Raw genomic sequence first — 12,331 nt, forward strand, 5'->3', positions numbered from 1 at the left:
CAGTTGGAAGAGCTCCAAATGAAGATATGAACAGGTCTTAATTGACCTTGTCACCGCCTCAGTTCGTCAGGTAATGCTGCGCACTGGATTTAATTGCCTAGTGCAAGATGTGCTAAAAATAGGTAAGAGTATCTCCTCGATTACCCTCCCAGAAGGGTTTGAATGGAGAACAAGGAGTTCCGAAGACAGGTATTTGGTGTACGAGAAGTAGAACTTAGTGGATTGCAGGGCACTGCATGCACAAATGTCTAAAGAGGATCCATCTTTTTATGCCCCATCTATGCTTGTTCTCATTTGAACTCCTGAACATTCTGGAGGTTGGTTTTGTTAGGGTTGTGGCTGGGGAAGGGGTGGTGGTGGGGGAGGGGTGGGTGTTGTTTCTGATCTTTTTAATTTCCAGGATAGTGTACAAAGAACTTGTGCCCACAACCAGCAGTATGAAGCAATGCAGGTATAAAAGAAGGTCACCGAAATGTCGGATAATATGAATCTGAAAGCGCTTCAGTACTTTACCCAGGAGTTTCACTGCAACAAGGTGATTGTCCTTGACAGAAATGTAGTGGCAGGCTTATGCCATGCTAGAAGTGATGACCTTTCTCTGCCCCAAATTGACCAGCAAGATCTTTTGGCTCTTGATTGAAACCCCTGAGCCAGCTGTGTTTCAGGCTGCAGAAGCTGCAGGTGTTGTGGCAGACGCGGGGTGCAGCCCTGCCTGCCGGTCCCGACCTGGCGCACGCCGGTGGCAGCCGTCAGCGCCTGGGGTCCCCTGGAAGGGGGATTTAATCATTTCTTCTCTAGCATTTGCTTGTGTTTTGTCAAGATTCTTTAATTCACTAAATAGTAAATTTAAAAAATTAGCTGAATGATAATAATTTTGAAGTCTTCTGAGGCAGAACTGGGAAGGTTAGAACATATTTGTATGATTTCAAATATGTAGAAATTCTTAAATGACAAACGTTAACAAACTGATAATGCAAGCAATTATGGTGACACTTTACATTTCATTGGTTTTCATGCAGCTCCATCCCATGTGTTGGTAGGTTCTTAAAAAGTGAAAATTTGGCCCACTAGACCGATTATTAAAAAGAAGTACAACTCCTTGGGGCTAACACAAAGGGACAGCGTCCACGTGAGTAAATGGTTATCACATTTAGATGTGATTCTGCTGCTTGCACTTTCTCTGCCCTCAAACTGCTTTCTTTATCGTCAATGCAGGGATGTTTGACATTCTTAGAAAAGAGAAAAGAAACAGATTTCCTCAAAAAAAAAAAAAAAAAAAAAAAGCCAGGTGAAATTAATGCAATGTTAATTGCATTAATTTATTCAGGTGGAGTTTTAGTTTTTATTCTATGAAGTGCTTGTTGCACCACTTTTGTTGTTTCCCACAGATTTGGAGTGGGATTTCCTCCAGTTGATTGTTCAGCAGAGGGAGTGAGACTGCCTTCAAAAGTTTTGCAGGAGTTGCATCTGTGAATCGGGCACGTGAGTTGCCTTTTTTTTCCCCCCCAGATTTTCGTAGGCTTCTGTTTTTCACCGTGGATCAGTTCACCTTGGATCAGTTTGCTCTTTTTGTTCCAGTGATTTTTTCTTTTGGACATGTGTCACGATCCGTTAATACAAGTAAGGGTCGTGATGGTTTGTTTACAGATCTCCGAGTGCAAAAGGACACAAGGGATTTCAGTTTTAATCAAAACAGTGCACCTTTGTTAAGTACCCACAACACGGTAATGCGATAGAGGAGAGAAAGAGAGAGAGAGAGAAAGAAAAACAAAGTAAAAGAGTAGAGAGGAAGAAAGGGGGGGCAATGGCTACCAACGGATGAGACGAAGTCCTCGTGCTCTGCTGCCAATAGATTTGTCTTCTTTCTGTGGGGAGATCTCATCTCAGTTATTTCAGAAAGTCCCTTTATAGGCCTTTTTTGAAACGAGGGCCAACTGGCCAAGACCATATCTGTGTTTCGTAATAACATTGCAGAACTAAAAGCTAGCCCTAACTATCCCAGGTACATACCAAGCATGCCTTTCTCCTATGCTAACTATACTGCCTGCTATGGTTTGCGGCCTAGCAGCGTTAGCGCGTCTACTTCTGGCATGAGTTTAGCAGTGCTCTGGCTTCTGCTTTCTAGCTGTATCCCCACATCTCGCCCTTTTCCCCAAGAGGTGGGGCAAATCTACAGCCGTTGTTATGAGGCTCGTTGCTTTGGGAAACAGGTACAGGACAGGTGTAGAGGACAGGTCATTCCTTTCCGCTTCAGCGCAGTCCTTCCCGCCTGGGCAGCAAGAACGGCGCAGTCCACTGTGACCTGCACAAATTTCCTCAGGAATGCGTACCAGTTCCCAGCGGGCACACCTGCAGGCAACAGTTGGCAGACATCCCACCTTAGGCAGGTTGGAACTCCTGTGTTTAGCCTCTGTCCTCGGCGATGATCGTGAGGCAGATGAGGGATCTTCAGACCGTCTCTTACACCACCCCATGACTCACGATTGTCATCAGGAGAGCTCCATCAGCACGATTTCGTAGTGTTGTTGCGAAGTCTTCAGGACTCGTTAATGTTGGTAGCATATCCCAGAAAAGGGTAGAGAAAATAAGAAAAGAGAAAGAAAAGGAAAAAGAAGGAATAAGTAATTTTTAATCAAAATACACCTGTAATTTTTAATCATGTCTTATCTTATTTTAATACTCATGTAGTTCATCTTGTGTCAATAACCTTAGGGGTGTCCACAGTGGATGGGATAGTGTCCAAATTGTGCACATCTATTACAGATGTCAACCGTTTCATCATTCTGCAATTCATGATGTGTAAGATTGCTGATAAAACAAACCCAATCAAAACTAAAATCAAGAGAACAAGGATGGGATGACACAATTTGTTCAGGACACCTGTAGCAGTAGGTGAGCACCCAAAAGGAGTATCCCACCAGCTGTGTCCAGCATCTTTCTTTCCTCTGTCTAGAAAACAATGTGTTTCTTTCCCATTGTGATGAACAGTTACCAAGGTTTTCTGTCTGTTTTTCTTGATCTTTTCCAAAATTCCAATGAAATCCTGGTGAAGCAACAAGTGCTTTACCTAAGTAAGGTTCATCCCAGTGGGGGTAGGCAATAATTGGTGGATCACTGTGTAATTGGACTGTAAAATACAATAAGAAGTAAGTGGGGCTAAATAAGAGAAATCACATCCTGTGCTTTTAGTCAAGTTACAAACACAAGAATTTGAATGAGTTTTAGTATCTACAACTACATTTTCTAGAAATACCTTATCACATGCAGTTCTTAAGCATGCACATCCATTGCCTATATACACAAGCAGTGTTTCAGGAATCTTGTTAGGATGAATTTCAAAAGGACAGCTATTTTGTTCTGTGTCCAAACAAATGTCTTGAGGTCTAATTGCACTGCTTTCACAGATAAACCCTTGTTGTTCTCGGACAATACAAGTTTCCAAATTAACAGTTTGCCACTTCTTACCAGTTTGACGGGCCCATTCTCTGTGCTGGAAAGGGTAGAGAATAGCTGCATCATGGTTCAGCCCTAATGCAATGATAGGGACTATCCAATGCACTGAAGCATTACGTATGGTTAGTACAAAGGCTGTGGCTGTGTTTGTGATGGGATTGTAGGTAAAATTCACTAAATTCCACCAGGATTGGAATTCTCTTTCAAAATCAGTGGCACCGTCCCAGATTATTTTCCGAATTTCAGTAGGAAAAGTGCCTTCTTTGCCTTCTCTTACAATTGAGGCAGCAACGGACTGCATCCACAATTGAGCCTGGACGCAGCTGAGAGCCAAAGAAATGTTGTTTTGCGTAGCACGGAGCATGCCAATTATCAATTTGTGGTCATTCACATTTACCTTTTCTCAATTTGGTAATATGTTTGATAACAACCGCTGATGGGTTGTTGTATTTTAGTCAAATCTGTAGTTGTGGCAGCCAATTTATTCATTAGCACTTCTGAATCAATACTATTTAAGATTCCCAATCCTGTTCCCACAACGCCGGTTATGTCTCTTTGCGTCCGTTTCTTAGAAGGGTTCCGCTTTTGCAACCCGGTTGTCTGCCCCTTGAAGGAAGTCTGCAGAAAAGGTGAACAAGCTGGCTGAATTTCTGAGACATTGTTTTGCATCAGCAACTTGACTTGTTTAAGGGAGCATGCCGGATTGAGCAATAGTTGTTGTTGGCCTGTTTTTGTGGTTATACGTGGTCCAATTTCAAAAATTCTCGGGCTTAGCATGACCGGTGGTTGGGTGGTAGGTATTGCAACATCGACTTTGAGTTCCCCCCAGTATTTTGTATTGTTTTTACCACACGTGACTTTATGGGGAAATTGTACAGCAATTAAGGTTTAGCCAACAATCTTGATTTTGAATTTCACCAAACAAAACACGGCCATGAGGTCCAATGCTATAACTGTGTACAGGTTCGGTAAAACATTCAGCAATTAATCCACATCGTATTGTAACATCGTCACCTCGGGTTACCATAAAGGGTGGAAAAACTTTATTCTTGTCATCTAACACAAGGGGGGTACTTATACCGTGGTATGTGATTACTGCACTCAGTATGGGCTTTGCTGCGGCGTTTATTTTGAATTTATAAGTTAAACCTGTCAGACTTGGCTGATCTGCCGGGTTATTTTGCCAATTGCATGTTGCATAGGTCGGTTTGGTTAGAGGAAAGTTATACCAGCAGTCAGTTAGTTTGTTTCTGCGAAGCTTTGTGATTTCAACATTGTTGGTACTGGGGCCTAAGGTGTAGTTACCGACATTCTTCTGACAACCACACAGGATGAAGGGGGTTTGTTTGTCACACACCCACTCCGTTGTAGGGCAGAGTTTGGCCGTAATGTTGGGGTGCAAATCACTTTTCCCATCTGGTTTTAGAAAATTTCCAGCGATTGCAATGGTGGAAGCTTTCTGGTAAAGAGATCCTTCTACTTTTCTGCATCCTACCTTAATTTTTTCCCCTCTTGTTCCTTTTAGGATTCTAGTCCAATCCTTCAAGTCCCATCTCCATTCACTTGGACGGTATACCTCAGAGTCGTGCAGTGCTACAGTGGCTAGGTTCGGGCAACGATCTCTGGGATAGGATCCTAGAGCACTAGTGTACCTAATGGTAGCTTCAGACCATGGCCACTCAGCTGGTTTTTGGCCCTGGTGTTGTGGTAGGATGCAGAAAAGTATCACTAGTCTTATCATGGTTTATGTGCTCTTCTTCATGTCCCTCGGAGTTCTTCTGTGAAAAGTGAACACAACAGAGTCTGCCACCAAAAGGCAGAAAATTAGAATGATGGAATTATGCAGCGTGTATGTATCCAATGCTCTCTCCCTAGGGCATCAGAGGCTACCCATGCATATTTATTCAGAGGGCGTTTTAGCACTAGTGGTACTTCTCCTACGGTAGGGAGATCTACCGAAACAGGTTGTCCAGGGTAGTGTGCAGGATTCTTAGGATCATTTGGTCCCTGCAGTGAGAGAATTATGCTTGGAGCTGTTGGGAAAAAGACAGTGATTTTGGGACACCCGTTTACCCCCCATCTATCATTCACACCTTTCACAGCTTCCCATAGCCAAACATCCCAATTTCCCTCCTGTGGTTTCAAAAGTCCTTTCAAGAGACCATTGGTCCTTTCTACGATGCCGTTAGCTTGAGGGTAGTAAGGAGTGTGAAAAGTCCGTTTAATCCCTTCACCTTTTGCCCAGTCCTGTACAACTTTGGCAGTAAAGTGAGACCCGTGATCAGATTGAATTTCTTGTGGTTTTGGGAAAGTTCCAAACCATGCCTGCAATGCTTTAACAGTATGATCTCCTGTAGCTCTTTTAAAAGCATTGGCCTGGACTAACCCAGATATCATCTCTACTCCTACCAGCCCAAAGTGTTTACTTCCTGACTTTTTAAAGGGGCCGATATAATCTACCTGCCACGCTTCCCGTAAGCCTTTACCCTTTCTTAAATGCAGAGGGTCATCTTCCAAAGGGTGTCTTTCTAGCCGTCTGCGACGTTGTTCACAGGCTGACATGCATGTTTTACACATTTCTCTGGTAACAGACCAACCGCGAGCAAGGGCTTCTTTGTACAAATCTTTTGCACCTGTGCGTTGTCTTTTTACATGCAACCATTCTAAGAAGTGCTCCCAGTCCTCTGTAATTTGATCTTTTTTCACAGGACTTAGTCTTGCTAATTCGTCAGCTCTAGTGTTCCACTCTCCTGCTGGATTTCCATCTGTCTGGTGAGAGGCTACCCACTCCACGGCCAAATTCCCTGGACTTGCAATACTTAGAATTTCTTGCTACTTTTCCTTTTGCCATACTGGGATTCTGTTAACTTCACAATCCTTTTGCTGCCAAAAAGGAAGCCACTCAGTCCATCCCTTAAACACAGCATAGGAATAATCGGTGTAGATACAGACAGGAGAAGTATTCTGTGCCTCACGTTGGAAAACACTCCAAACAGCTATCAGCTTGCCAACTTGGGCACTGCCTTCCCCCTCTGTGATAATTCCTTCACCTGAGGAAGTGTGGAGGGCTACAGCCTTATGTTTCCACACCTTTCCTTCTCGCTTGGCAGAAGCATCCGTAAGCCAAGAATTTGCTGACCGTTTGGGGGAAAAAGGAGGGGCTACTCTAATGACTGAGGCAGGTTTGTCCTGGCTGCTACCCAAGTTTTCAGTTTCTTGGATTGCCAGATTTTTTACAGCTCCTTCAGTTCTTGAGAAGACGCTACAATCATGTTCAATCTGAGCATACCACTTCCTTACTGAGGTCCTCTGGGCCACCCCGTCACGTGGGGGTGGTGCCAGTAGAGACAGCCTTAATAACTTTGAAAGGGCCTCTCAAAACAATTGGTTGTTGTTGTGCAATCTTCTCCGCTTCTAGGAGAGCTAAGCTAACCACAAACAATCCTTTCTCCCAGGTAGTGTACCTTTTTTCAGCATCTTTAAAGCCACAGGAGTAAAAACCAAGAGGCTTCGTCGGACCCTCAGGACCCCGCTGCCATATGTGTACTGACAACCCTGAGGAGACCTGAAAAGCATCTGTGGGATGAATAGGGCCCAGGGCTTGGTGAGGCTGTTGCTTCAAAAACCAACAATTGCCGTGCTTCTTCTTGGGAAGCACTCCATTCCCATTTTGTCCCTTTTCTTAACAAGTTGTAAAGAGGTCTGGCAATTATGGAAAATCTGGGATGTGTTTTCTCCGGAGCACTAATAATCCTAAAGCATGTTGGAGATCTTTTTTGGATTCAGGCATTTTAATCTGATCTGAAGAGGTTAGGCTATCAGGTGGGATACGTGTCATACCTCCTTTCCACCAAATTCCCAACAATTTCACTTCATGTGAAGGGGTTTGGGTTTTTTCTGAGGGAATTTGCAAATCAAGGCTTTCTAAGTGGGAGGTTATTTTCTGTTGGGTATCTCTCACTTCTTCTATTTCATCTCCTCCCACAAGGGTCTCATCAGTGTGTTGATGAACAGCTAGATTGTCCGCTTTGGGTACTTTGTCGAACTCTTGGGCTAAAGCGTGATGAGCCAGGGTAGGAGAATGTTTGTACCCTTGGGGAAGCCTAGTGAAAGTGCGTTGCTGTCCTTGCCATGCGAAAGCAAAACGGTCCATATCTTCTGGCTGTAAAGGTGTCGTAAAAAACATGTCTTTGACATCTACAGGTGGCATGATTGAATGAGCCTTTTCTTGAATCAATGTTATGAATTCTGCTAGATTTGGGACTGCTGCTGTAAGAGGGTCTGTGTTAGCATTTAGCCTACGAAAATCTATTGTCAGCCTCCACTTCCCATTAGGATTTTGCACTGGCCACACCGGAGAATTGAAAGGAGAATGGGTATTAAGTATTACTCCTTGTTGTCGTAGCTCCTGTATCACTGGCTTGATAGCCTCTTTGGCACCCAGGGGAAGGAGGTATTGTTTCACATTAGTTACTTTGCTGAATGGTAGGGAGGCTGCAGCTTGGAGCAGTCTGATGTTAAAATGTGGTGTGCCAAAAGACCACAGAAGACCCTCTGAGTCCTCCCACTGCCTCCTAGCAAAGGCATTCAGCCCTAATAAATTGGTTGGAATATCTCCAATCACCCCATGGATGGAGAGTTGGTTTTCCTCTCCAGGCAAAGGGAGCTTGACTAAGGCCCCATTCATAGATTCTGTTGTTGTGCCCAAGGCACTTAAAACACAATATCGGTTCTTTGTTGGAACAATTCCACACCTCTGGGCATCTTTCTTTGTCAGCGCAGAAATTTGTGCCCCAGTGTCAATCAGAAAAGTTACAGGTGCCCGTTTAGGACCTGTAATAGCTGTGATCGTTATATCTCCCGTTTTATTTTTAGTGAGCATTCTCAGGTAGACCTATGCTCCGTTTCTTTGCCCACTGACAAGAAACAGAGGGTCTAGTTTCCCTGGTTTTGAGGAAGAATCTGTTCTGGCTCATTGGCCGGACTTTGAGGGAGAAGTGGCTTTGACTCACTGCCCAGATTCTGAGGGAGGAGGGGTGCACTGGGTTGAAGTGACGGATTCGGTAGAAGGGGCTTTTGGCAGTGCCAGTTAGACACTACCTTACTCAACTGATCAAGGGCTAAGCCATCCATCGCATTTCTGGGGACCCCCTTTTTGATACCTAATAAGCACCAATGCTGACGGTTAGGGATCTCTGGTTACATTCTTTGGTTTTTCACTATGAGGAGCCCTAATGTGCCTGACACCTTTTGTTTTTTCTGATTTTTCCTCTGGGATTTTTATCGGTCCATATTTCCTACTGTAATTAATCAGATCTTCTTCAACCTCACTCCATGTCCAAACTTTGCAATCACCGGCAGGTGAATTTGATTGTGAACCTGGCGGCTGAGAGGGGGTTGAATATGGAGTAAACCCAGGATCGGTAGATGCAGTTTGGTCGCTCGGGTTTCCAAGGAATCTGTCCAACCTCTCTACAGGACCTGCAGCAGCTATGGTTTTTTGAAGGACAGCTGCTGTAGATTGGAGTGATTCTGGAAGGCCTCGAATTAAAGGGGTCATCAGTTCAGGTTTCACAGGTAATTGCGTGGGGGATTCATATCCAGGAGTTAATTTCCTTTCATGGATCATTTGCAGACAGGCAGCTTTGTGGACGCTTTCTAGAAGTTGATCAGGGGTACCAACTGTAGCAAAAGGGTCTCCCCTTTCTAAAGGATTGAGTCCCCCGGCCCAGAAAGCTGCGCGCCGAGTCAGCGACCATGTGTTACGTTTGTCTCCTGTTGTTAAGAGAACTCCATGTCCCCAGTATCCACTGGCCTCCTGTTCAGTGAATTGAATTTGGTCTCCTCCGGTGAGAGACACTTGGAAGACATATTCCGTCTCAGCTTCGTGGGGAAGCCGCCCGTACTCCTTTTTTAACTTCGCCAACTCAGGAGCAGTGTATGGTATTTGTTTAGTGGTGATATGCGGTTCAAAATCTTCATCATTGATATAATTATATTCTGTTTTAATTAGAGGTCCCATAGGAGGGCAGCAGTTTTCCCCACAATTTTTCACTAGCACTAGTTCTTCCTGGGGGTATATTTGGTTAATGTGAGGAGTTTTCTTTTCCTCTTTCTCTTTTGGTGAGTCAGCATTCTTTGAATTCTTAAAATATTCCTCCCTCAAAGCAGCCCGCAGCAAATGATTTTCATTCCTTTCTTCATCTGATTGTTCCTGTAAAATTTCCACTAGCTTTTGAAGGGAATCTGTGATTGCTTTCTCTTCACTACATCGCTTAAAGCAGTGATCTATAGCTGCTGTAAGGCATGCTCCTGAAACAGATTTAGGAGCAGATTATGGTTTTATTTTGGCCAAATTTAAACTTTGTCTCATGTTGGAATGAACATATTCTATCAGTCACACTCCAAATTAAACCAGTTATTTTGAGCCCATTCTTCCCCTCCCGGAGAGGGCCGGGCATTATGTTTTGCTAGCAGAGCATAAAATGCAGCTTTATGATTTGCACTAGGGTTTTCAGTCATTTTATAAAGGGATCAAAACCACTACAGGGAGGTAAAACCTAATTACACATTGCCACACAAACAGCTTCGCCGTGTCGCCCTTCGCTTCCCTGGGTGGGTGAAGAGACCAAAATCTGCCTGGGAGGTACTCCTTAAGTTACTTACGGTTGTCTCTTCGCTACACCAAGCAGTCCAAATTCACACACGCCCACCAAAACAGTTCCCCCTTTTACACTAAGAGATCTTTTTGTGAAAAATCTGAAGACAGAGCCCTCAGTTGAGTATGGGGTGCTTTTCACCTAGGCGTGTGCAGTTTGTGGGAAATTCGAGTCGTCCCCCTTGCTTTCTAGACACCGCTCAGCCTTTGCGGGGTGTCGGGCTAGGTGCGGCTGGAGTGAAACGTCCTTCCCCTATTACAGACTACACACAACCTTGCAACCCCTTCTGTCTGTCAGAAATCCTGTCCGTGATGCCAGTTTAATGTCACGATCTGCTAATAGAAGTGAGGGTCGTGATGGTTTGTTTACAGATCTCCGAGTGCAAAAGGACACAAGGGATTTCAGTTTTAATCACCTATTCACCTTTGTTAAGTACCCACAACATGGTAATGTGATAGAGGAGAGAAAGAGAGAGAGAGAGAGAAAGAAAAACAAAGTACAAGAGTAGAGAGGAAGAAAGGGGGGGGCAATGGCTACCAACAGATGAGACGAAGTCCTCGTGCTCTGCTGCCAATAGATTTGTCTTCTTTCCGTGGGGAGATCTTATCTCAGTTATTTCAGAAAGTCCCTTTATAGCCCTGTTTCGAAACGAGGGGCAACTGGCCAAGACCGTATCTATGTTTCGTAATAACATTGCAGAACTAAAAGCTAGCCCTAACTATCCCAGGTACATACCAAGCATGCCTTTCTCCTATGTTAACTATGATTTACCAAAATATGAATATCGATCTAATATCGATATCCAACTGAGATGGACAAAAACTCTTAACAGTTTAGAGTTAGAAAGTGTATGTTTTATTTTTGCATGGGATAGCTCCCTAAGTCGCAGGCCCTGATACAAGCAAACATGATACCTTTTATTTCCACGTATTATGAATATCCAAAATACAAAATGCGTATTCATAGTGTTGGCACCTCCCATTCTCCGCTTTGTATGGAAATGAGCTTACATGTCATTAAGCATGCGTAGCGTGTGATCTGAATGTAGTCGGTGGTCTTGAATTGGGTCAGTGGTCCTAAGGAAGATGAAGTAACTCATCTTCCACACTCTGACCTTTATGCCTTTCTGAGTTTTAACAATTCTAATTACTTTAGTGACCTCGAAGTTTCTTCTTGCGTGACTTTTGGATGGGCTCCCACAAAGGGAGGAAATTGGTAATTGTCTTTATTCTAGACACCAACTTATCAATGTTTCTGCTCATTATTCTAAGCACAGCTAAACAAACATGCAAATGACAGATCATCAGTTCAGACTAAGGAAAATCCAAAACGTGGACAGCATCTCCCTTCTGCTGGAAGCCTTCAAGTTCACCACTGCAGTCTGCAGCCTACACAGATCATCTGAGGATTGTAAAAGTTCTCCAAGGAAGAACAAGAACAAGGCTAATGCATGCACACAAACGCTGATCAAAAGCACTTGATGCTCTTGGACAAAAAGATGTAACCTTCACTTTTGGAAAGACAAGGTGACTATGGTTGTCTCCACAGTACTCGCAGGAAAAAATCCCTGAAGTTTTGTAAAACCTCTTTTCAGGGCTTTGTGAACTTCATTTTTGTTAAGAATTGGGGAACGCAGAGAGACCTGTCACTTTTTTGCAAAATGCCATAGAAACTGCTACACTCACTTCAACAACAGTCCAAATAACCTTCTCTGCAAATACTGACCATATGCAGTTCTGGTTGATACAAACCCCCATTACCTAAGAAAAGGAACAACTCGGCAAGCAGTTTGCAAAGATGAACAACTTAGCACGATTGCGGCTGATGACATGCCCTGACTTTTTTTACCTTCAGCTGTGGGTGCCGTACCTTCCTACCCTCGCACATGCCACTCAAAGCTGCTTGCGTGGAGCTCTCGCACCACCTATGCCAGCAACTGTGCCAAGCCGCCACCCTTCTTCAGCACCATCGCACCTACCACAAGGTAGCTGAATCAGAGGGAAAAGGAGGTCGCCAATGGAGGGAAGTTGTTCCCCCTGACAGCTAAGCTCCAACTTTGGTGTCCCTTATGTCCTTCCCAGGACGGGCGGGAAAACGCCTCGGCGGAGCGCAGCGCTGGGCGGGAGCGGCCGGCAGAGCACCGAGCGCGCTCCCCACTCCCTCCCGCCCGCGCCGCTGCGGAGACCCCGGCTTCGCCGGAATCGGCCACGTGCTGCACG

Source organism: Coloeus monedula (assembly GCF_965178545.1).
Source record: "Coloeus monedula genome assembly, contig: HAP1_SCAFFOLD_100, whole genome shotgun sequence".
In the NCBI taxonomy this organism is placed as follows: domain Eukaryota; kingdom Metazoa; phylum Chordata; class Aves; order Passeriformes; family Corvidae; genus Coloeus; species Coloeus monedula.